Below are 27,257 nucleotides of genomic sequence, written 5' to 3' on the forward strand. Positions count from 1 at the left end.
GTTTTAGTGTTTCAAATATTATATCTTTTGAACCTTTATATTGATTTTACATGTACACTACTATCAGTTATCTATATTAGTTTGAGTAGGTATACACAGATAATTTTTTCTATACATGCATGCACCCAGATAGGACATAGTATTAAAAATAATAACAAAATAAACTTTAACACTCACTTAACACAGTAAGTCCTACTTAGAGTTTGCTGCCCATGAGGGTGCTTTCCATTTTGATGGAGGAAATTGTGTTTCTCAAAATTTCCTATCTTGAATCTCTAACCTACAGTGTGACTCTATCTGGAGATGGTGACTCTAATGACACACTTAAAGTAAAAAAAAAAATCAAATGTGTGAGATCTTAAACCATACTGGTGACCATACATGAAGAAACATGAGATGGACATGAACAAAGGAAATATGAGATGACACAGCAAGATGATGTCTGACTGGAAGCCAGGGAGAAGGTTGTTAAGAAAAAACAAATCTATTAACACTTTGACTTTGGACTTCAAAATTCCAGAATTATGATAAAAATAAATTTCTAAGATTAATCAACCCAACCTGTGGTAGTTTGTTATGCTGACCCTAGCAAATTAAAGAATATCCACCTCTGCCCGCATTTTCTGCCATCACCTACATGATCCATACATTAAGTTATCAGATAAATATAAAAGTTGTAAATTAACAGGGACAGAATTGTGGTACAGCGGGTAATCCATTGTCTGTGGAGCTAGCATCTCATATGAGTACCAGTTCGAGTCCTGGCTGCTTCATTTCTGATCCAGCTCTCTGCTGGTGCACCGGGAAAGCACCTGGGATGCCAGCATGGCAGGTGGAGGCTTCACCTGCTATGCCACACCTCCAGCCCCAATAAATATTTTTAAAAATCTAAAGAAGGAAAATAAAATGTATAAATTTTAGTTGTGTGTATATATATATACATATATATATTTCTGAAAAGTGCATAATTGGATCCAATTGCATAACCAAAATTTATTTTTAAATAATATAATTTAAAAAAATAAAAAAGACATTGATTCTTAGGTCATATATAGTATATGATATACATAAACTTTCCCAGGTTCTATACGCAGTTATTCACAGTTTAATAGATGTTCCCTGTTGTGTGGCTCAAATAACATTCTTACTTTGGGATCCCACTAAACTTCAGCTGGGTACTCAATACAAATTTTGAAAAGCTACAAAATATTTATCAGAAGAAAAATAACTAATTTACTTGGCACATCTCACTTTAACTACCGTACTTTCTAAATTTCCCAATAGTTAGATATACTCAAAAAATTTCACTGAAATCAGAGATGATCTAATACAGTGAGTAACAAAATAAATTTTTCAGTTACAAATTGGCTAGAGAAAATAGAATCCAAGGGTGCAAACTAAAATAAAATGCCACCTCCCAAAAACCCAAAACTCAATGCCTTCATGCATTAAAATTTAAGACCGTAGACTTAATTAACAAAAATGTGATTATTCCAACTATCCCCATCTGTCAGCTATAAATCATTGCAGCTTATATGGATCCTCCTCCAACAAAAGGTACTGAAATCAGTCAAAATAAATTCTATAGGCACTGTTTTTAGTATTCTCAATGACTTCTTAACTCTAGGGGCTCACATGCCTCCAAATTCTCGGGATCATCTGTGCTGTTCATTAGTTCTCAAGGGCTGTGATGCCAAAAAATTACCTCTTTTGAAACCTTGCTATGTGCCAGTAAAATTAAATTAGATGGCCATTAATTGCGCTATAGTGGAAATGTATTCTCCTATACACTTTGAGCCTGTGATTCTCCAAACCATGTTGTCTACTAGGACTTTGGTCATGGATATAGAACAGTAAAATCGGAGCATGGCTACTGAGGCCCTAATATAGGATACACCATTAAGTTGGCAGGTACTAATGCCATCTTACTAGTTAAAATGATCATTTTATGTCCATAACTGATCATAAAGAAAGGAATAAATTTCAAAGGGATCACATACATAAGACAAAATGTTGCTAATGATAATAGATAGAATTAAAATGACTCAGAGAATGACAAACACCCTAAATAGCACTCTGGCCTTAGAATCAGGCCTTAAGATATTCAGATATGACAAAAAGCCCATGAGAGCACTTCAGGCATGGAAAGCCAAGACACTGTAGCAAAAATGGCCTACATGAAAGGTCTCTGTGAATGAGATTCCAGTGCAAAGAAGGGGCCATCAAAGAAGGAAGTACCTTCCTCTGAAGGGAAGAGAGAATACCCACTTTGCTTACAGCTCTGCATAAATAATGAAGAAGTTTGTGGGTTCAAAAGGCTTCCATATCATTGGAAGCTCATGACAAGAGCCTTCGGTGAACACTGACATCATAAGAGTGTCAATTTTTTTCAAAGATTTATCTATTTATTTGAATGTCAGAGTTACACACAGAGAGAAGGAGAAGCAGAGAGAAAGATGTCTTCCATCCAATGGTTCACTCCCCAATTCGCTGCAGCTGTGCTTCCAGGTCTCCCATGTGGGTGCAGGGGTCCAAGGACTTGGGCCATCTTGTACTGTTTTCCCAGGCCATAGCAGAGAGCTAGATTGGAAGGGAAGCAGCTGGGACTAGAACCGGCACCCATATGGGATTCCAGCACTTCAGGCCAGGGCATTAACCCGCTGCGCCACAGCTCCAGCCTCAAGTGTCAATTGTTAAACCAACAACAGAAGTCATTGTGTACTTGCTCCTCATGTAGGACCTCTGTCCTTAATTTGTTATACTATGAGAATTAATGGTAAAACTTGTCTTCAAACGGTACTTTATACTTTGAATGTCTGTGTGGATGCATATTGTTGAAATCTTTACTCAGTATAGAGTTGATCTTCTGTATATAAAGATAATTAAAAATGAATCTTAATGAAGAATGAGATGGGAGAGGGAGTAGGAAGTGGGATGGGAGTGGGAGTGGAGTGATGGGTATGGGAAGAAGAACTGATGTATTCCAAAAGTTGTACCTATGATTTCATGAAATTTATATTTATGAAAGAAAAGTTTCCATATATATATATATTCCATATATATATATATATATTTCCATATATATATATATATATAATATATAATATATATATATATATTAGACCAAAACTTGGCATACTCCATGTGGCAGAGGGGATGGCCTCCAATGTCTACTGTCTATGTCCAGATGTCATGGTACTGCAGGTCACCCTTTTAATAAACAGCAAAAGCCATTTAAGTTCAGCTGGACATCAGTGTGCTGTTAGTCTGCATGCTTTCATTGTTTGCATTCCAGAGACCCAAAGTTGGCATTGGAATTATCATTGGCAACATAAAACTCTGCTAACAAAAGCTTAAACCAAGAGTTATGGCTTAAAACCTATTTTACCACAATATCTCAGAACTCACCTCCCTCACCCTTGAACAGTTGGAAGCTGTCATACTTGGCCCACACATAAATGAGACTTTGTGCCAGATGGGTTCTACATCCTTGAACTGCAAGAAGAGTATCATAGACAGTAATACTCCAAAGTGATCCAGCTTCCTGCTACTACATCTGAGAAAGCAGCACAGGATAAGCCAAATGCTATGGCCCCTGCACCCATGTAAGAGACATGAAAGAAGTTCCTGGCTTGTGACATCAGCCCGGCTTAGCCACAGTCATTGCAGCTATGTGGAAAGTGAGCAAACCTAAAGGAGATCAATTTCTCTTCCACACACAATATTACACTGCCTTTCAAGTATATAAATAAATCTTTTAAAAAGTGCACCCCATGGGAGACCAGGATAAGCACCTGGCTTCTGCCATCGGATCAGTGCGCTGCGCCGGCCGCAGCGTGCTACCGCGGTGGCCATTGGAGGGTGAACCAACGGCAAAAAGGAAGACCTTTCTCTCTGTCTCTCTCTCACTGTCCACTCTGCCTGTCAAAAAAAAAAAAAAAAAAGTAGATCACATAAAAAGATTCCCCAATGCTCAGTCATGAAGACTTTTACTACCTTAAGGTCTTTTTCTTTTTCTTTTTTTTTTTTTTTTTTGACAGGCAGAGTGGATGGTGAGAGAGAGACAGAGAGAAAGGTCTTCCTTTTGCCGTTGGTTCACCCTCCAATGGCCGCTGTGGCTGGCGCATCTCACTGATCCAAAGCCAGGAGCCAGGTGCTTCTCCTGGTCTCCCATGCGGGTGCAGGGCCCAAGCACTTGGGCCATCCTCCACTGCCTTCCCGGGCCATAGCAGAGAGCTGGCCTGGAAGAGGGGCAACTGGGATAGAATCTGGCGCCCCAACCGGGACTAGAACCCGGTGTGCCGCAAGGCGGAGGATTAGCCTGTTAAGCCACGGTGCCAGCATTTCATTTGGTTTTTAAAAATTTTATTTATTTGAAAGGCAGAGAGGGGGGCTGGTGTTGTGGTGCAGTAGACAAAGCTGCCACCTGTTACACTGCCAACTTCTATGGGTGCCAGTTCAAATCCCAGCTATTTGACTTCTGAGCAGCTCCCTGTTAATGGTCTGAGAAAAGCAGTAGAAGATAGTCCAAGTACTTGGACTCCTGACACCCACATAGGAGACCCAGAAGAAGCTCCTTACTTCAACTTGGCAACACCCTGGCCATTAAAGTAATCTTGGAGTGAATTCACTGATGGAAGATCTCTCTCTGTCTCTCCCTCTCTCTCTGTAACTCTGACTTTCAAATAAATAAGTAAATAAGAAAGAGGCACATATGGATAGAGAAAGAGAGACAGAGGGAGAGAGAAGAGAAGAGAAGAGAAGAGAAGAGAAGAGAAGAGAAGAGAAGGGAAGGGAAGGGAAGGGAAGAGAAGGGAAGGGAAGGGAAGGGAAGGGAAGGGAAGGGAAGGGAAGGGAAGGGAAGGGAAGGGAGGGGAGGGGAGGGGAGGGGAGGGGAGGGGAGGGGAGGGGAGGGGAGGGGAGGGGAGGGGAGGGGAGGGGAGGGGAGAGATCTTCCATATGATGGTTCACTCTGTAAATGTCTGCAACAGCTGTGGCTGGATTAGGCTCTAAAGTCTTTCACGTAGTTGACAGATCTCCCACCTTAGGTGACAGAAACTAAAGAATTTGAACCATTATTCACTGCTTCTCCAGGATATTAGCAGGAAACTGGTTTGGAAGTAGAGTACCCAAAACGCTGATTACCACTGCAATATAGAATGTGAACATCTGATATTTTGGCTAACAAAATGGAAAACCTAAAAGAAATCAAAATTACTGGACACATAAGTATATCAAACTGAGCCATGAAGACACATAAAAACCTAAACAAACAAAAAATGAAGACAGAGAATGAATTAGTAATAAAAACCTGCCCAAGGAAAAAAAAAACCCAGGACCAGATAACTTCACTCCTAAATTTTACCAGACATCTAAAGAACTAATTCCAATTCTTCTCAAGCTATTAAAAGAATTGAAAGAGAGAGAATCCTCCAATTTCTTTCTGTAAAGCCAGCATCACATTAAGTACTAAACTAAAAAAAGATACAATAAAGAGAACTATAGACCAATTACCCTGATTAGCAATTACTAGACAATAAAATCCAACAACATATCAGAAAGATCATTCACCTGGCCAGGTGGGATTTATCCCTGACATGCAGGAATGGTTCCACATTTGCAAATCAAAAAAAAATAAAATAAAATAAAATAAACAACAACAAAAAAAAAACCACGAAGAACAAAAACCATATATTTATCTCAATAAATGCAGAGAAAACATTTGATAAAATACAGCACCCTTTCAGTATAAATGCCTGAAGAAAACTGGGTATAGAAGAAACATTTCTCAACACCATCAATGCAATTTAAGACAAACCAATAGCCAGCATCTTTTGAGTGGGGAAATGTTGGAAGCAATCCCACTAAGATCTGGAACCAGACAAGGATGCCTGCTCTTACCATTACTATTCAATTTACTTCTGGAAGTTATAACCAGAGTCATTCAGCAAGGAAAAGAAAAAGGGAAGGAAGATGTCAAATTATCCCAATTTGCAGATGATATGATTCTATATATAGGGTATCCAAAAGAATCCATTAAGAGACTATTGGAACTTGGCTGGTGCCGTGGCTTAACAGGCTAATCCTCCACCTTGCGGCGCCGGCACACCGGGTTCTAGTCCCGGTTGGGGCGCCGGACTCTATCCCGGTTGCCCCTCTTCCAGGCCAGCTCTCTGCTATGGCCCGGGAAGGCAGTGGAGGATGGCTCAAGTGCTTGGGCCCTGCACCCGCAAGGGAGACCAGGAGAAGCCCCTGGCTCCTGGCTTCGGATCAGCGAGATGCGCCGTCCGTAGCGGCCATTGGAGGGTGAACCAATGGCAAAAAGGAAGACCTTCCTCTCTGTCTCTCTCTCTCACTATCCACTCTGCCTGTCAAAAAAAAAAAAAAAAAAATATATATATATATATATATATATATATATATATATATAACAGACTATTGGAACTCATAAAGGAATTTGGTAAAGTGGCAGAAAATAAAATTAACACATGAAATCAACAACCTTTGTATATAGACAATGTATATTGAGAAAGAACTTCAAGCATGAATCCCATATCTACCCAAAAAGCTAAATGCTTTAGGAATAAATTTAACCAAGGATATCACTGAGGAAAGTTACAACACATTAAAGAAAGAAATAGAAGACACAGAATATGGAAAAATCTATGTTCATGCATTTAAGAATCAATATCATCAGCCGGCGTCCTGGCTTAACAGGCTAATCCTCCGCCTTGCGGCGCGCCGGCACACCGGGTTCTAGTCCCGGTTGGGGCGCCAGATTCTATCCCGGTTGCCCCTCTTCCAGGCCAGCTCTCTGCTATGGCCCGGGAAGGCAGTGGAGGATGGCCCAAGTCCTTGGGCCCTGCACCCGCATGGGAGACCAGGAGAAGCACCTGGCTCCTGGCTTCGGATCAGCGAGATGCGTCGTCCGTAGCGGCCATTGGAGGGTGAACCAACGGCAAAAAGGAAGACCTTCCTGTCTGTCTCTCTCTCTCACTATCCACTCTGCCTGTCAAAAAATAAATAAATAAAAATTAAAAAAAAAGAAAAGAAAAAAAAGGATTTAAAAAAGAAAAAAGAATCACTATCATCAAAATGTCCATACTGCAAGAAGCAATTTACAGATTGAATGTGATCTCAATCAAAATACCAACAACATACTTACCAGATCTAGAAAAAATGATGCTGAAATCCATATGGACACACAGGAGAACCCAGATAGCTAAAGTGATCTTATGCAACAAAAACAAAGTCAGAGTCATCACAATATCTGATTTGAAGACATACTACAGGGCAGTTATAATCAAAATAGCCTGATACTGGCAAAAAAAAAAAAAAAAAAAAAGACGCATAGATGAATGGGAAAGAATAGAAACTCCAGAAATCAATCCATGCATCTACAACCAACCTATCTTTGATAAAGGAGCTAAAATCAATCCCTGGAGCAAGGACAACCTCTTCAACAAATGGTGCTGGGAAAACTGGATCTACACATGTAGAAATATGAAACAACACTCCTACATTGAACCTTACACAAAATCCACTCAAAATTAATCAAAGACCTTAATCTACAACCCAATGCCATCAAATTACTACAGAACACTGAGAAAACCCTGCAGGACATGGGCATAGGCCAAGATTTCTTGGAAAAGACCCAACAAGGACAGGCAATCAAAGCCAAAATTGAACACATTATTTCACACTAAGATGCTTCTGTAGTGCAAAAGAAACACTCAGCAAGTGAAGAAGAAAATATTTTCAAACTATGCAGCTGATAAAAGATTAATATACAGAATCTATATAGAGCTCAAGAAACTCAAAATCTGCTTAGGAAATGGGCAAAGTACCTAAATAGGCTTTTTTTTTTTTTTTTTTTTTGACAGGCAGAGTGGACAGTGAGAGAGAGACAGAGAGAAAGGTCTTCCTTTTTCTGTTGGTTCACCCTCCAATGGCCGCCGCGGTAGGCGCGCTGCGGCCAGCGCACCGCGCTGATCCGATGGCAGGAGCCAGGTGCTTATCCTGGTCTCCCATGGGGTGCAGGACCCAACCTGACTTGGGCCATCCTCCACTGCACTCCCTGGCCACAGCAGAGAGCTGGCCTGGAAGAGGGGCAACCGGGACAGGATCGGTGCCCCGACCGGGACTAGAACCCGGTGTCCCGGCGCCGCAAGGCGGAGGATTAGCCTAGTGAGCCGCGGCGCCGGCCTAAATAGGCTTTTTTTAAGGGAGGAAATTCAAATGGCCAACAGGCACATAAAAACTGCTCAAGATCACTAGCCATCTGGAAACGCAAATTAAAACTACAATGAAGTCTCACTTCATACCAACTAGAATGGCTTTCATATAGAAATCAACAAACAACAAATGAAAACAAAAACAGAGAAATTTGATTATATCAAAGATACTTCTTTACAATAAAGTAATCATCAGAGTGAAGACACAATGAACAGAATGGCAAAAAAAAAAAAAAAAAAAACCTGAAAATCTGAATATGACCAGGGATTGATATCCAGAACTTATATAGTACTAGAAAAACTCAGAAACAATTTTAAAAAAAGTTAAAATGGGCAAGGATCTGAATATACATTTCTTAGATAAAGTGTAAGTGGTTAAAATATATGTGAATAATTTCAATGTCATTAGCCATTAGGTAAAAGTAAATCAAAATACAATATCAGACTCCAATACCTGTGAGTGAATGCAAGACTCAGGTTTTTGTCTGTGCAACAAGTGTGTGTTTAGGGGATTCTGTTCACCTCCAGAGAGCAGAGTCTACCTGGATGTAAGCAAACCTTACTCGTTTTCTAAAGGGCTTGTTAGGATCTTGAACTGTGCCAGTTAGCCTGGCCACAAACTTTCCAACCTCATTACTTTCCTTCTGTGAAACTACTATTTAATCTCTTTCCTATAGCTTGCAAAAATAGTACACCTTCTTTATACTGAGGATACTTTTTGTTTTGTCTGTTTTATTCCTTGTGTCTCTTTTTAAAGTTACTCCAAGGAATCACTACCATTCAATGATCAATTAATTTATGCGGCTGGCATTTTTCATGAGCTTCTACATGCCAAGTAGTATGCTAAAGGCAAGACATAGGCCAGGAACTGAGCAAAGTACAAAATGATCAAAGTGAAGTTGGGGTCAGGAGCCACTGACAAAGATGAAGTTGTAGAAGTAGGCAGAAGTGAGATGAGGAAGATTCCTGTGCCTTAGGAGAAGGTATGAAAGTAAACTAAAGTGACGGCTATTGTGTTTTACTTTTTTTCTTGGGAAATGGATTGAAGTTCAGAGCAAGAATGGGAGCTATGCTAGATAATTATTGCAATTCCATTTGTAGGAGACAGCAGATATAAGGAAGCCTGGGCCAGGCAACTGGCTGGTGGAATGAAGACATTTGAAATATAGCTAAGGAATAGAATCAATAGTGAATAGAATATAAGTGAATGACAAAAAGGGAATAATTGATGATTCCCAAATATTTGCCTTTTATAGGAGGTTGAATGCCAGTAACATATTCTGAGATAAGGTTTTCCAAAGGGGAAGTGACTTTTACTTTTACTTTTGCTCATGTTGATTTTGCAGAACCTGTGAAGGTCACGGTTGCATATATGAAATCTATGTACAGGAGGAATGTACATTTCTTTAACATAATGCAAAGTATAAAGTTATGAGGAATAGATGAGATTACCACAGCACTACACATATTGGTAAAGTGTGAAGACAAGCACTGCAATGGTAAACATCTGAGCAATATCACTATTTAATTTTAGGCAGGACACACTCCAAATGAACTGAAAAGGAGTAATCACAAGTACAGAGGAAAGCCAAGGAGATGAGGTACAATGACATCTTCAGTCATCTAAGTGTAATTGCTAAATGTAAATCGGGTAAAGCAAATGAGATAAATGTGTCTAAATGTAAACTTTGGTACTTATATACTGTTGGGAAACTTTCTGGTTTTGTTTAACAAATATATTTTCATAAATTGTCCATATGAAATAGTTCAACACCACTTAAAGTAACTAAAGCGGAAATTTGATGTGTTACCTTATTTAAAAATGTTCCCCTAATTTGGAGATTTTTAACAGGTTATTTCAAAATGTAAACCAAGGAAGTTAGCAGTTAAAAAACATTACAAGTATAGAAAGGAAGGTTAAGAAAAAAAAAATTTTTTTTTTTTAAATAAAGAAAGGACATGGTTTGTAAGAATTACTTATCCTGATGGCTAGTTTACTCTAGACTGGAATGGAAATGATAGCACGTTTCAAGTAAGTTGAGGAAGGTGTGTGGAAGTCACAGAAGGTTATGAAAGAAAGAAATTTTTGGATACAAAAGCTGTTAATCTATTTTTCTTTGACATAGAATTAGAATCTGATCCTCTGTTAAAGCAATAAGGTTTTTGCAATTCATGTTAGTAAATATTCTAAAATAATGTTAAAAAAATTTTTTTAAAAAAACTGTAGCATCTCCTTTTAATAGTTTTGCATAATTGGTGACTCTGTCAGTTTTCTAATTAGCTCCAGTAAGCTATTGGCTCTTCCCTAGTTCTGACTGTTAAAATTGTTCCAAGTTATGGGATAATTCCACATGTTAATGTGTTTTTTAGAGGCTGGCACTGTGGTGCAGTAGGTTAATCCTCTGCTTGTGGCGCTGGCATCCCATATAGGTGCCGGTTTCAGTCCCAGCTGTTCTGCTGAAAGAGCTCACTGCATTTGTTAAAAATAGAGTTAACTCCACTCAACTTCTAGTACTGCGAACCCAACACCAACTTATGGAGGAACAGGAATTGTAAGTCTACCAAGACCCAAGATCGGGTCCATCCAAACTCCATGTGAAAGGGGGGAATGAAAGAGCACTTCACAACAAGCACCCTTGCGGTTTTGGCTTCTGTAACACTGCTTGCTTACTTGCCCCACCTTTTTGCGATGCAGTTTTAGCTTCTGTGCATTTGCTTGCTCCTGGTTTCACAAGTCCCCTGGTTGCAGATGGTTACAGACCAAAAGTCCCCCGGTTGCAGACAAAATTCCCAGAACTGAAAAATGGCAAACAATTCCTGGAGATGTAAGATCAGAGACCACAAGTGCATATTACAGTTTTTATTGTCTAAGGTTACTTCTTCACTTCCTCTTTTTTAGACAGCAGCTTTCACTTTTAAAAGCACCAATGAAATGCTTAAATTCATAGAAAAAGCCAAATAGGGAATAAGAAAGTGCTTACGTATACACCTGTTTGTACTGAAATACATAAGCTTTGCGTAAACTGGGCTGGGGGTTCTCCTTTGCCGTACCACTGTTACTGGGAAGGTGAGGAGGGTCCGAGTTCAAACTCACAATAAACAACCCCTGCAATTTTGCTTCAATCTTGGACTCTGGTGGTCTCTGATTCTTGGGGGTAGTCGTTCATCAGGCATTTCACTTCTTCCCATCCAGCTCTCTGTTATGGCCTGGGAAAGCAGTAGAAGATGGCCCAAGTCTGTGAGCTCTTGCACCCACATGGGAAACCTGGAAGAAGCTCCTGTCTCCTGGCTTCAGATCGGTGCAGCTCTGGCTGTTGTGGCCATTTGGGAAGTAAACCATCGGATGGAAGACCTTTTTCTCTGTCTCTCCCTCTCACTGTCTGTAACTCTACCTCTCAAATAAATAAATAAATAAAATCTTTAAAAAAAATTATATGTTTTATTTATGATTCTTGGGATGACCCAAAGACAGATTTTGTGTTTTGTTAAAGTTATCTACTGTATTCTCTTAATGTCTCTGTTAAATCCTAATTGTTGGGGCCGGTGCTGTGGCACAGTGGGTTAATGCCCTGGCCTGAAGTACCATCCCATGTGGTTGCCAGTTTGAGACCCAGCCACTCCACTTCCTGTCTAGCTCTCTGCTGTGGCCCAGGAAAGCAGTGGAAGATGGCCCAAGTCCTTGGGCCCCTGCACCCAGTGGGAGACCAGGAGGAAGCTCCTGGCTCCTGGCTTCAGATTGGCACAGCTCTGGCTATTGTGGCCATCTGGGGAGTGGGCCATCAGATGGAAGACCTCTATGTCTCTCTCTCCCTGCCTCTCTTCTCTCTGTGTAACTCTTTCAAGTAAATAAATAAACCTTTAAAAAAAAGTCCTAATTGTTTAAAAACAAAACAGCTGAGCTTTTTTTTTTTATTAAAGACTGGGTTATTTAAACATGTGCTTATTTTCAAGCCTTTGAGTAATCATTTTTTTAAAGATTTTATTTATTTATTTGAGAGGTAGAGTTACAGACAGTGAGAGGGAGACACAGGGAGACACACTGGTTCACTCCCCAAATGGCCACAATGGCCAGAGCTGCATTGATCTGAATCCAGGAGCCAAGTGCCTATTCCTGGTCTCCCATGTGGGTACAGGGCACAAGGACTGCAGGGGCCATCTTCCACTGCTTTCCCAGGCTATAGCAGAGAGCTGGATTGGAAGAGGAGCAGCTGGGACTAGAACTGGCACCCATGTGGGATACCAGCGCCACAGACAGAGGATTAACCTACTGCACCACGGTGTACGTCCCAAGTAATCATTTTGTATCAGGGATCTTGTTTGGTCCATATTATGTCATGATGTAAAGGGATCCTATTTCAACCAAATATTTTGAGTCTTCACTAATATGGCTATTTGGATTATATTGAAGATACTGTCAAGATGTTAAGTGGTGATAAATTTCGTTATGATAATGTAAAATGCCACTGATACAAATGTCCAAAATTCTAATGATCTTGTGTTGTTATCAGACATGATAAATATCTTAAAGAAAAAGGGTTAAATGACAAAATCATACAGGTGCTTTCAAAAACACTGTGTGGAATAAGCAAGTGCCTATTCTTGTTGGTTAATGAGTTTATAATTGTAAACATGGCTATTTAAAGCCTCTGCATCCACAGTTTTGTATTCTCCAAACCTTAAGAATCAGACTTTCTGCTCATAAAGTTAAAACATTGTTTGTTCTGTGTTTAAATGTGTGCCATTTCTTACTTGGTTAATCCTCCACCTGCAGCACCAGCATCCCATATAAGCACTAGGTTCTAGTCCCGGTTGGTCCTCTTCCAATCCAGCTCTGCTGTGGCTGGGGAGGGCAGTGGAGGATGGCACAGGTGGTTGGGCCCCTGTACCTGCATGGGAGACCAGGGAGGAGCACCTGGCTCTTTGCTTCCAATAGGTGCAGCACCAACCGTAGTATCCATTTGAGGAGTGAATAAACAGAAGGAAGACCTTTCTCTCTGTCTCTTCCTCTCACTGTCTAACTTTGTCAAATAAAAAATAAATAAATAAAAAATTTAAATGTGTCCTTTCAGATTCCAAAGGATTTCTTTTTCCCGGACCTCTATTGTGTTCAATACTCTGGGTCAGTTCTGTAAACAGATAAAGCCAATAATGTTCTCCAACTTTAAAATGTATGGTTAATTCATATTGCTAAGAGCAGAAAGTAATTCTAATTGGTTGATGGTAGTAAAAAAAAATCAGCTAACGATCTTAGAAAACTGTTACTGAAACTCCTTTATTCTATTATGTGTTTATGTTTCATGTGTATACATACTGTATGTCTACATGGGAAATGTACTAAGGGTTCTGTTTTAATTAGCTTAGAGATAAAATAACTCAAATCTGGGGCCAGCACTGTGGTGCATTGGGTTAACGCCCTGGCCTGAGGCACTGGCATCCCATTTGGGGTTCACTCCATTTCCACTTCTGATCCAGCTCTCTGCTATGGCCTGGGAAAGCAGTAGAAGATGGCCCAAGTCCTTGGACCCCTGCACCTGCATGGAAGACCCAGAGGAAGCTCCTGGCTCCTGGCTTCAGATCAGCGCAGCTCTGGCTATTGTGGCCAACTGGGGAGTGAACCATTGGATGGAAGATTTCCCTCTCTCTCTCTCTCTCTGCCTCTCCTCTGTGTAACAATGAATTTCAAATAAATAAAGAATCTTTAAAAAAAAAATCACTCAAATCCAAACTAAGTTAATCAGAGATACATTTTTGGTTTGTGTGACCTAAATTTTTGTATCATATGTTTCAAATTTGTTGACATGTTTGCACTTGGGTTTGCTGGTCAAACAAGTTACACTTGTTAGATATTTAAGCAATGTTTCCAAATATGTACATTATTGTCTTAAAATTTATAGAAAGCATAGGAGCTTCAGGTAATTGATTTCATAAGTTGTTATTTAACAGTTTAAATTGTTTGCTAGTTTTCATTTGATATTGTTATTGTCAGTAAGCAATCTGGGAAGCCTAGCTTGTTCCCACATTCCTCTTAAAGAGAGGAAGTTAATTCTATTCTGCAAAACTCTCTAGAATGTACGATTCAATTTTTAGACCTTATAAAACGGATGGCTGACACTTTTCTGTAATAACCAAAATGAGAAGCTTAAATTATGATTTAAGCAGAGTAAACAGCAAAACCTCCCTTTTTCTTTGTTAACCAAAGGGAGAGAGTTTGACTAGTGAATTAAAATTTAATAAATAAGGTAGTCATCATTTTTTACATAGCTTTCCTCATGGGCATTGTCCACCTCAAAGAATACCACTATCAGATCTTGCCTGTAACTACAGATTTCTAGTTTAGGCCACCAAAGATGAGGGATGAAGTACCCTGTGGAGAATCCCACAGAAAGTCCCCAAAATAAAGCCACAGATCACCCTTACCTGACTAGCAAAAGGGGGCGAACTGTGGAAACTCCACAGTAAAACACTGAGTAAAAGTTACCCCTAGCCACAAAATGAAAGTAGAATGGAGTCACTCATGAATAGCCAGGAACTGATTTTGGCCTACCACCTGCTAGGGAGACACTCCTAATCATACCAAACAGACATCTCTGGGCAGTCAGATAACAGTGTGCTAAGGACAATACCCTTCTACCCACACTGACTGGACTGTTCAAACATAAGCAAGGTGGGAACAGTATTGATTGGATTATTTGACCACCCAACAAGCTGGAGGACTGCTAGAAAATGAGGACAAAAAGGGGAGCCCTTGCACTGCTCTCCATCCTTTCAAGGATCATGGCCTGGTGCATGTAAACCACTGGGAGTGGAAGAAAAAGAGCGGAGCTGAGACGAGCTGTCACCGAGCTGCCACTGAAGAGAGCTGACCTGAGCAGAAAGAGCTGACCTCCCGAGCCACAGCTTCCGGAGCTGCACCCGTTCCTGAGCCGTTCCAGCCGAAGTTTCCTGAGCAGCCTTAGCCACATGAGCTGTCCTGTTTTTGTCTAGTTCCTGAGCTGTAATCAAACCTAGCTGTACACTGCTGTAACACTGCAGCTTTGCTGCCAAACAAAGGGCCTGGTGTGTGTGAACCTCTGGATCTCCCCACATCTGGAGCTGAAGAGGCAGCCTGCTACTGTGCATGGAGCAGGTAGTGGCACAAGCTGACCAGCAGAGCTGTCCCTGAGCTGTAATACCCCACTGTCTATGTGTATGTGTGAACCTCTGGATCTCCTTGTACTTGGAGCTGAAGACCCAGCCTGCTAGCTCTCTTGCTATGCAGCACAAGGTGATGACGGGATCAAGAGGACAGCAGAGCTGCTGCATTGCCACCTTGTCACTGGGCCTGACCAGCAGGGCCACCACTTCACCATCTCACCACCTCGCTGCTGTGCCTGATTAGCAGAGTTGTCGGCATGCCACCCAAATCGTTGCATCACCTTACCACCTTATTGACTTCCCATCACCTAGCACTTCACCATTCGCCCAAGAACTCCAAGCCTACTGCCTGTAAGTGACTGATCTGAGATCTGTCCCTGCTGGGACATTGAACTCTGGACATTGTACACTCCCCATAGGAGAAACACGTTCGTGACAGTGATACGAACCTAGACATGCACCAAGCACATGTTGTAATGTCATGTCAATGATGTATTCACTCGTGATCAATGTAGAAACATTAAGTGTGATATTGATGTTTGATTATTGATTGTTGATTACTGATTATGGATTGTTAGTTATTGCTATTAGTATGATTAGGACTGTGTGTTAAGATTGTGTTGTTATAGTAGGTATAGTGGTTAAGTTAGAACATAGATCATTAAGCTATAGACTGCTAAGTATAGAGTTATAGACTGTTAGACATAGGTTATTAAGCACATTGTTAGATATAGAGTAAGCATAATATATTGCTATGAATAGAGTTGAGTGTATTAGGTATGTTAGCATTATTAGGCATATAGATTGATATTGATAATGTTTTAGCCCTGATAAATAAGCAGATGAGTAGTGTGATAAATCCCTGGTGTGTCCCTGGTGTGTGAGCAATAAAAATCTTTCATTGGAAAGGCAGTCTTGTGTCCTGGTGTTCCTTTCTTCCCTGTGACTGACAAGTCATATGTTGTACTTGCTACTGTCGAGCTGCATGACAGTAGGGCTTGTGACACACCCCCTTGACTTGCATTCTCTTAAAGGTTTCCTTTGGGCTAATATGTTTCCTCTGCATTAACAAAAATCAGGAGAAAGAGGAATCTGGGCTGCAGAAGCAATGTAAATGTAGGTGGCAGGCCAATTAATGGCTGCTTTACACAGCAATCTGCCATCAAGGAGACCCAACAGGCCAGACCACTGCATTGGTTTTTGAAGTGGAAAGCCAGGCTTCAGCAGAAGTCAGCTTATGAAATGCCCTGGCAGCTAAGAGTTGGGTCACTGGAAACTGACCTGCCCTGGAGTCAAAGGAATCCAGGTCAGAGCCACAAGCCTTGGTCACTCTAAGCTGAAAAGCCAAGCCCTTCACTTACCCCAACTTCCAAAGGAACCACTGCTGTCGAGGGGATGGCCAAGTAGGGTCAACTGAAAGAATTAGGCAGGTTAAGTTTAAGATGGAGTTGCTTGAGCTAACTGCATATTGTTTTGCTTCTGTACAAATTGGCTGGGCTTGCAATAATTTTGCAAGAAATGTGATTGCTTTCATAAGATGGCTGAGCTTGCAATGTTGTAACCGTTTTTAGGAACTATAAAGGCTGAAGTTAACAGAAAATGTACCCAACCTATATCCTGTTACAACCCTACAAGTTACCACACACCACATACCCGGCTTGACGACCCCTGCCCTTGCTTGCTCAAGCTAAAAATAAAAACCGCAAGGCACGTACAGCATGTAACTTCTTCCTTTATCCTGTAATCCTTTAGGTTACCCAATGAAATTGTAACACAGTGGAAATATGCTAATGTTGTGGTTTTAAGCCTTAAATACTCTGTGAAACTGATGATCGAAGGAATTGGGAGTATAAAATATTTGCTTCCTTCCCCAAAATGTTATCTTTAGCAAGAACAAATGGAATTCCTTCTTTTGGAATCTCCAAATTTACCATGAGAATAGCAAAGCAACTCCTCCTGAGCTCCCACCCTTAGCAGGCCAGGCAGGATGGAGAATTGTAAATGAGGTCTTTTGATGGCTTTTGTCTCCACCTGGTAACATGCCAATCTGATTGCCTTATTTTCTTCCTTTTTTTTTCTTCAAAATTGTAGTTAAAGCCAAGTGCCACCAGTCCCCTTTGGGTTTTCCTCTCTTGGAAGCACCACTCCATGCCTCTCTGGCTGGAGGGCCTTGATTCTAATAAATAATTTTTTTAAAGATTTTTATTTATTTGAGAGATAGAGTTACAGCCAGTGAGAAGGAAAGACAGAGAGAAAGGTCCTCTGTCCACTGGTTCACTCCCCAGGTGGTCACAATGGCCAGAGCTGTGCTGATCCGAAGCCAGGAGCCAGGTGCTTTTTGCCTGGTCTCCCACATGGGTGCAGAGGCCCAATGACTTGGGCCTTCCTCCACTGCCCTCCCAGGCCACAGAAGAGAGTTGAATTGGAAGAGTAACAGCCAGGACTAGAACCAGCACCCATATGGGATGCCAGCACTGCAGGTGGAGGATTAGCCTACTGTGCCATGGCTCCAGCCCCTCTAACAAATACTTTTTTGCTTCCTTCCCCAAAATGTTATCTTTAGCAAGAACAAATGAAATTCCTTCTCAAAAAAAAAGTATAATAAAATATTTAACTTATTTCTACCTCATTTAATGGATAAATATTTAATTAAAGCAATAATATAAAAAAATGAACTGGATAGTTGTAGCTTCCAATAGCTGAAAGAAATTAGAGCAGGGCAAGCAGCATGTAGTAGTGTAGCCACCATATGCAATGGCAGCATCCCATATGGGTGCTGATTTGTGCCAGACTCCTCCACTTCCAATCCAGATCCCTGATAATAGCCTAAGAAAAACAACAAAAATGGCCCAATTGTTTGGGCTCCTACCATTCCCAAGGGAGACTCAGAAGAAGCTCCTGACTCCTGAATCCAGCCTATCCCAGCCTTAACTATTGTAGCCATCTGGGGAGTGAACAAACAGTTGGGAGATTCTCTCTCTCTGCAACTATTTCAAATAAAAAAGTAAAAGTTCTTAAAAGAAACTATAGAACTATAATAGTGTTAGTGCCCTATAGTGTACTGCTAATTGAAAGTCAGTTTGAGTTGTAAATGTATATTTTAAGTTCTAGGGAAATTATCAAAAGAAAAGTTAGCAAACACTTATCCTTGATATTTTAATGGAGTAGACAAAATGGAACTCTATTAAAAGAAGAAGATATAGATATTTGGAAGAGTGGGTAACAAGTTACTCATCATGTGTAGGAGAACCTATGTTTGAGTCCTAAAGAAGTAGACAATGGTAGTAAAGTGTTCCAGAAGCCAAGGGAGAGGAGATTTCCAGGATGCAATGATTGTACCCAAACTATCAAGGATCCCCCTTCTTCAGCTAGTTGCCAATGCCAACTGGTAATAGGGTCCAGAGATCCCTGGTGAGAATACAAATTGATTCAAAGGGGTAATTTTTTACATTTGGTCTTAACCAAAGGCAGGAAGAGAGATGAGCACATATCATACTGAGTCAATGGCAAGTCTCTGTTTCTCAATCTTAATCCTGCAAAGAGCTCAGACAGTGGCTACAATTGGACTTGATAGTGCATGATGAGCAAAGTGCTCTAATTTGGAAGATGGCCAGGGATACAGTTTCCTGGTCTGCCTCCTATGGTGCCATCTTGAAGGAAAAAGTTCTCATAGAAATGACCACTCACAGAGCTGCTTAAATGGAATTACACGGACCACACACATCTGCTCCTTCCACCCCATTTTGTTCACATAAAAAAAAAAATAGCAAACATTTGACCACTTTTAAGTCTCCTCATTTAAAAAAAAAAAAAAAAACTTTATTCCTGCATTCATTTATTTACTTGAAAGAGTGAACAAAAGATGAAAATGAACAAAGAGATACAGAAAGACAATCCATCTGTTGTTTCTCTTCCCAAATGAAATGGGCCATGCTGACCCAGGAGCCAGGTCCTCATGTTTGTGGAAAGAATCTAAGTACTTGGAACATCACATGTTGCTTCTCATTCTTGTGCATTAGCAGGAAGCTGGACTGGAGTGGTGACAGGACTAGATTCTATGTACTCTGTCATGGGATGAGGACATGCCAGGTGGCAGCTTAATCTACTGCAACACAACACTCACCCCAAGGCTTTCCCTTTTAAACTCTATTCACTATGTAGCTCCCCATGAGTCTGTGATTTTTGGATGATGAAATTTAAATATCTATTGCTTAATTTAAAAAGAAAAAACTTATTCAGAAAGCTAATTTTGTGGCGCCAACACTGTGGCACAGCAGGTTAAAGTGCAGCCTGTAGTGTCAGCATCCCATACTGGTGCCAGTTTGAGTCCTGGCTGCTTCTCTGCTGATCCAGCTTTCTGCTGTGGCCTGGGAAAACACTAGGAGATGGTCCAAGTCCTTGGGCCCCTGCATTTTTGTGGGAGACCTGGGAGAAGCTCCTGGCTCCTGGTTTCAGATCAGCCCTGCTCCAGATGATGCAGCCATCTGGGGAGTAACCAGAAGAAGGAAGACCTCTCTCTTGCTGGCTCTATTTTTCTGTAACTCTCTCTTTCAAATAAAATAGAGGCCTGCACTGTGGTGTAGTGGGCGAAGCCATTGCCTACAGTGCTGACATCCCATATGGGCACCAGTTCAAACCCTAGCTGCTCCTTTTCTGATCCTGCTCTCTGCTACAGCCTGGGAAAGCAGTGGACAGCCCAAGTCCTTGGGCTTCTGCACCTGTGTGGGAGACCTGAAGGAGGCTCCTAGCTCCTGGCTTTGGATTGGTGCAACTCCAGCTATTGTGGTCAGTTGAGGAGTGAACCAGTGGATGGGAGACCTCTTTCTCTCTCTGCCTCTCCTCTCTCTGTGTAACTCTGACTTTCAAATAAAGAAATAAATCTTTAAAATAAATAAATAAATCTTAAAAAAAGAATATTAAAAAATAAAACTAATAATTTTACTAACAAAAATCAAGTGCTTTTTGAAAAACTGTGACTTCACTACCACCCATTTAACCTTTCAGAGAAGCATAAGCAATTAGTAATTGGTTCTCGATCCAGCAGAATGGTTCTTGAACCATTTTTCTGCATTAATTCATCCTTCAATTTTGAACTTTTAAATGCTAGGTTCTGGCCCTTCCCCATAACACAGATTTCTAAGATATCTGTTCAAAATAAATGCTTTCTAAGAATATTTTTCAGATTCACAGAAAACATTACAAAGATAAAAGTGTTTACAGATACCCACACCTGTTTCCACTATTACTAGCATCTTATATTAACATAGTACACTTATGACAACTAATGTGGTACTATTTATATATATCTTCTTTTTTAAAGATTTATTTTCATTTGAAAGACAGCTTTACAGGCAGGGAGAGGTCTTCTATCTGAGAAAATAAGGCAGGAAGGGGTTAAAATGGAGTTGCTTGAGCTAACTGCATATTGTTTTGCTTCTGCACAAAACGGCTGGGCTTGCAAAATGCTGTTATGAGATAATTGAACTTTAGCTGAACTTGTGGCATGTGATAATTGTTTTAAGTTTTAAAAACCACAAAAACAGAAGTTGATCGGAAATGTACCCAACCTATGTCATGAGTACCTTGTGATCTGTACCCTGGAAAAACCCTTTACCTTGTGATTTATTTGTCATGCTGTGGTTTATCTTGTGATCTTTGGTCATGCTGTTGTTATGCTGTGGAGATATGCTAATGTTGTGGTTTTAAGCCTTAAATACTTTGTGGGATTGATGATCGAGGTCGTTCTCTCTACTGAGGCGACCCATTTGCAAATGAAATAAACTTTCCTCTGCCTTTGCATCGATTGGAGTGGAACTCGTGCTTCTGGGGGTCTCTCTCTCTGTGGGACACCAAATTTAGGGTCTTACATATCCACTAGTTCACTGCCCAGATGGCTGCAACGACTGGGGCTGAAACAAGCTGTAAGGAAAGGGGCACAGAGAGGAGACAGGGTATGAACTCACAGCCAGATCAAATTTATTCAGAGAAAATAAACTCACAGAAGTCAAACAACTGCCAATATACACACAGACCAAACACATGGCAGAGGGCCCAGAGCCCAGCAGGCTGGGCCTTTTATCTTAGGTGGGCTAAGCATGGAGATGGGGACAGTGGGTGGAGGTGAGTTTCTGCATGCAGGTTTTTCAAGTTTTTCACAGGCTTTCAAACCTGGAGAAGAATGCAGGGTGGGGTGGGGAATAATACATGATGTGATCTGAGCTGGTCTCTTGAAAGAAGGCAGGGGTTGGGCAGCACTGTGGCATAGTGGGTAAAGCCACCACTTGCATTGCTGGCATCCCCTATGGGTACCAGTTTGAGTCCTGACTGCTCCACTTCTGATCTAGCTTTCTGCTAAGGTCTGGGAAAGCAGTAGAAGATGGCCCAAGTCCTTGGGCCCCTGCACCCATGTGGTAGACCTGGAGGAAGCTCCTGGCTCCTGGCTTCGGATCAGCTTAGCTCTGGCCATTGCAGACATTTGAGGAATGAAACAGCAGATGGAAGACCTCTTTCTTTCTCTCTCTGTCCCTCCTTCTCTCTCTGTGTAACTCTTTCAGATTAAAAATACATCTTGAAAGGAAGGAAAGAAGGAAAGAAGGAAGGAAGGAAGGACGGACAGAGGTAACAAGAACCTGAAATGACTGAAGCTTATGTCCTTGTTCCATCAGTCCCAACTCTGACTGTAGACAAGGACATGGGGTGCCAGTTTCTTTCTGGCTACTTCCTGCTGATATGAACCATTGACATAAGGTGGGTATCTATACTCTGGATTGGAATGATTGAAGAAGAGCAGTCTTGGGTTTTTCCTGCATAATTGCTGAGGATTTGGCAGTCATATGCTCCTGTAAAGACTTTTGAAATATGTTAATTATACATGATAATAATGGAAGTATTATGATTATGAGGATAAAAGGAGAAATTAGAAACATTGCCCATGGTGGGAAAGATGGCTGAAATGAGAACAAAGAGGGATATAAGAGTCCTGCCCAGTTAATGTGAAGATAGATGTACGCCTGAGTGCTCCGTTTTATTTAGTGTGTATGTGCAGTCAAGGAGCTGTGGGGTAGAGTTAGTCTGGCCTGCTTCTAGTCCTGGGGTCCCTCATTTCCTCCCTTTGTTTATGGAAACCATGGCTGCTGTCAAGGGTTAAGGCGAAGACTGTTCTGCTTTCTTCAAACTGAATAGGGGTGAAGTAGGGACCTGTGATCAAGACAGGGTTCCAGAAGGTAGCTTCTCAAGGGGGTTGCAGTGCCAGCTCACAGAAACTGTCTCCATTCAAGGTTTCATGTGCATGGCCATCTAGAATTTCTCTGTTGTATGTCTGGAGAAAATGAATCTAACAAGAAAATTAGATACACAGAGACCAAAACAGACATTATTAGAGTATCTAAGAAAGGTGCTGTCCAAACCAAGAGGGAGTTTTCCCATTGAGAGATAAATGGAAACTGACAAGAAGGGCTTGATAATTATCAGGTTGATGTTAAGGCCTGGCCAGGTATAAGTGAGGCCCAGACTTATCTCTTCACATGGGGTACTGGAAGTGACATCATAAAATGAGGTGTGAACCTCCTTAGGGAAGACACCCTGTTGACTTCTATTACCTAGCTGGCCTGGGAGGAGAGCTGGCCTGAATAGGTGTGTTTTAATAGGTGACATTTCTAAAAGAAATTTAGAGCTCTGCCTGCAATGTTACTGATCCTAGGTCATCCCTTCAACCATGTTGGTTACCTTGGAAGTTGGGAAGAGTGAAGGGCTTTTTCAGTTTAGGGAGGGCGAACAGGGTCTGCAGCTCTGACCCAGGAGTCCTTCAACCTCCAGGGCAGTTCCATTTCCAGTTGACAGGCCCCTTCAGGAGTCATCTTGTAGCATGACTGCTGCTTGCCCAATGCCCAGATCGCTCATATTGCCAATCAGTGCCATTTGAGGTACACTGGCTTTGTTGGGTCTCCTTGGTAGAAGATTATTATGTAAGGCAGCCATTAATTGGCCTGCCATCTATCCTTACACTGTTCCCACTGCCTAAATAACTCCTCTTCCTCCTAATCTCTGTTAAAGTAGACTACAGAGGCAGTCTTTGGGAATGTCAGCCAAGGGGGTGGTCAATCCCATCCCTAGTCTTTGGTGGCCAGAGCTAGATCTCTGTGTTCACAGGCATGTTATCACAGTGTTTTTCAGGGCTGGTACTGTGGCACAGCAGGTTAAAGCCCCAGCATACAGAGCTGGCTCACCATATGGATACCAGTTCAAATCTCAGCTGCTCCACTTGTGATTCTGCTCCCTGATAATGCACCTGGGAAAGTAGCAGAGGGTGCACAACTCCTTGGGTCCCTGAATCCATGTGGGAGAACTGGGAAGAAGCTCCTACTCCTGGCTTTGGAATGGTTCTGCTCATGTGGCTATTTATGGAATGAATCAGCAGATGGATGACTTCTCTCTTTCTTTGTAATTCTTTCAGATAAATAAAATAAAAATAAACCTTTAGAAAAAATAAAAAGATAAAAAAGATAAAATTCTGCCTGTAGGGAAAGGTATGTCCCTCTAGGTAAGATCTAACATTAAGACCATCCTATCTAAACTGTCATATATTTTGAAGTAATTATTAAGATCCTTTCTCCCTTAGTTTAGTTTGAAAAGGAAGGTTTTCAATGTTTACTGTGATCATGGCAAAATAAATCCAGCTGTAAAATAAAAATTTCTTCTGTATGAGGTCAGGATATTATTACAGAAAATTGTTAGCCATCCTTTTTATAAAGCTTAAATATCAGACTGTACATCCTGATGGAGAGTCCTTCAGAACAAAATCAGTTTCCTACCTTGAAGAGAATAGAGAAATGAGGGAATAAGTCAGGCTACCCAGATTGCTTACTCTTAGTAACTTAATATCAAGTGAAAACTTAGCAAACAATTTTAACTGTTAACTTATGAAAACATTTACCAAAAGGTTCAATGCCTTCTATAAATTTTAACAGTATATATAGCTGAAACTATTTCTTGAATATATAACACAAGTGTAAATCAATTGTAACAGAACTCTTAATAAATTTCCCATGTAGACATACAATATATACAAACTTATACCACATATCATGCATTACAGGAGAGAACAACAAAACAGCTTCAGTAAAGCTTTTTAAAATATTTAACTGCCTTTTTATTTTTTTAAAAGATTCATTTTCATTTATTTGACAGACAGTTACAGAGAGAGGTACAGCCAGAGAGACAGGTCTTCCATCCACTGGTTCACTCCCCAGATGGTCATAATAGCCAGAGCTGTGCTAATCTGAAGCCAGGAGCCAGGAGCTTCTTCTGGGTCTCCCACATGGGTGCAGGGGCACAGGGACTTGGGCCATCTTCTCTGCTATCCCAGGCCATAGCAGAGAGCTGGATCAGAAAAGGAGCAGGCCGGTGCCGTGGCTCACTAGGCTAATCCTCCGCCTTGCGGTGCTGGCACACTGGGTTCTAGTCCCAGTCAGGGCACTGGATTCTGTCCCGGTTGCCCCTCTTCCAGGCCAGCTCTCTGCTGTGACCCGGGAGTGCAGTGGAGGATGGCCCAAGTGCTTGGGCCCTGCACCCCATGGGAGACCAGGAGAAGCACCTGGCTCCTGCCATTGGATCAGCACAGTGTGCCAGCTGCAGCACGCCAGCCACGGCGGCCATTGGAGGGTGAACCAACAGCAAAGGAAGACCTTTCTCTCTGTCTCTCTCACTGTCCACTCTGCCTGTCAAAAAATAAAAATAAAAAATAAATGAAAAAAAAGAAAAGGAGCAGCCGGAACTAGAGCCAGTGTCCATGTGGGACACCGGCACTTCAGGCCAGGGCTTTAACCCACTGCACTACAGCACTGGCCCCTTTAACTGCCTCTTTAAAAATCATCAACAACCAATTAGAATTACTTCCTGCTCTTAGTAACCTGAATTAACCATACCATTTCTTAGTGAGAACCTGTAGTCTATTATTGGACATTATCTGTTTACCCAACTGTCCCAAAGTATTGAATACAATAAAAGTCTTTCATAACCTTGAAGAGGACACATTTTAAACATAGAGCCAACAATGTTTTAATTTCCATGAGCAGTAAATCTGATTTTTAGTACTTGGAGAATATAAAAAGTGAATGATGAAAGACTTTAAATAGTTAAAATTATAAATGGTTAAAATTACAAACTCATTAACTAAAAAGAAGAGGTGATTGCCTATACCAGACAGTATTTTAGAAAGCATCTGCAAGATTTCATAAAACATTTATCTCTTAGGCCTCTAAGCCGTTTTCATTAAGATAACCATCATGACTGATAGCAGCATGACAAAATGGTTAGACTTTTGTAACATTTGGACATTTGTATTGATAGCATTTTACATCATCATAACTTAACATTTAGCACCACTTCATATCAAAGTCCAAAGAATTTGGAACTTTATTTTTTGAATGCCTGAAAAGATGCCAAGAAGGCTTAAAATGTCTGGCAGAAATGGGATCTTTAACATCTTAATACAAGATAGACCAGACTTTATCGTTGTTCAAAAGTGATCCCTCAAATGCTTTATAATGAGCATATATTCAAACAAACCACAACTCTTATTAATAAAGACTCAGGTGTCTTTAAACAATTGATCTCTTTGGCCTTTCACTAAAATGGAAAATTAAAACCTTAAATGAGTTAGCACATGGAATCATCTCATAATTTGAAACAATTTTAACAGAAAAAGAGAAGAGAGCTTACTAAATTTGGCAGAAAACTGACAGTGTCACCAATTAAACAAAAAACTATTAAAAGGAGATGCTTTTGATCTATTTCAGAATTAGAAATTAAGACAATTCCCAAATAGTTCTGCTGATTTCCTTGAGTTACATTTTGAAATGATCCTTTAAAAATCTCCAAATTAAGACATTTTCTAAATAAAAGACCATAGAAAATTTCAACATTAATTTTAAACAGTCTTGAATAATTTTTCATATGTGAACAGTTTATAGAAACATATTTGTTAACAAACTCAATTTTTTTTTAAAGAATGTAAACCAGAGATTACAAAATAGAGGCCAGTGCTGTGGTGCAGCAGGTTAAAGCCCCAACCTGTGGCACCAGCATCCCCCATGGGTGCCGGTTCGAGTCCAGGCTGCCCCACTTTTGATCCAGCTCTCTGCTATGGCCAGGGAAAGCAGTAGAAGGTGGCCCAAGTCCTTGGGCCCCTGAACCCAAGTGGGAGCTCCTGGATCCTGACTTCAGATCAGATCAGCTCAGCTCTGGCTGTTGCAGTCATTTGGGGAGTGAACCAGTGGAATGGATGACCTCTCTCTCTCTCTGGCTGTACCTCTCCCTGTAACTCTGTCTTTCAAATAAATAAAATAATTCTTTAAAGAAAGTAAGGTGCTAAAAGTACCTAAGCTTACATTTAGACATATTTATCTTATTTACCCTTATCAATTTACCTTTTTTTTTTTTTATTTGACAGATACAGTTAGACAGTAAGAGAGAGAGACAGAAAGAAGGGTCTTCCTTCCATTGGTTCACCCCCAAAATGGCCACTATGACCGGAGCTATGCTGATTGAAGCCAGAAGCCAGGTGGTTCCTCCTGGTCTCCCATGCAGGTGCAGGGCCCAAGCACTTGGGCCATCCTCCACTGCCCTCCCAGGCCACAGTAGAGAGCTGGACTGGAAGAGGAGCAACCAGGACTAGATTCTGGTGCCCATATGGGATGCCGGTGCTGCAGGTGGAGGACTAACCAAATGAGCCATGGCGCCAGCCCCTTTATCAATTTACCTTTAGCAAGTTTACACCTAGATGACTTAAGACACTGATATTATACCATATTTTTATCTGAATTAAGGTCAAAATTACATTTATATGGAATTCTAGTTAGAAATCAGCTGTTAAAGCACTTTGGCCTCAGA

General features: G+C 40.9%; 1 protein-coding gene across 1 annotated transcript in view; it reads right to left on the bottom strand.

Annotated features, from left to right (window-relative positions):
- The window catches only part of LOC133775746 (zinc finger protein OZF-like), a 53,930-nt gene that overhangs the window by 16,268 nt on the left and 10,405 nt on the right, over positions 1-27,257 (bottom strand). The window contains exon 2 of the mRNA XM_062214251.1: positions 16,730-16,781. The gene's annotated coding sequence lies outside the window, so the exon portion shown is untranslated. The remainder of the gene's footprint in view (positions 1-16,729; positions 16,782-27,257) is intronic.

This window comes from Lepus europaeus, chromosome 17 (assembly GCF_033115175.1).
Source record: "Lepus europaeus isolate LE1 chromosome 17, mLepTim1.pri, whole genome shotgun sequence".
Classification (NCBI taxonomy): Eukaryota; Metazoa; Chordata; class Mammalia; order Lagomorpha; family Leporidae; genus Lepus; species Lepus europaeus.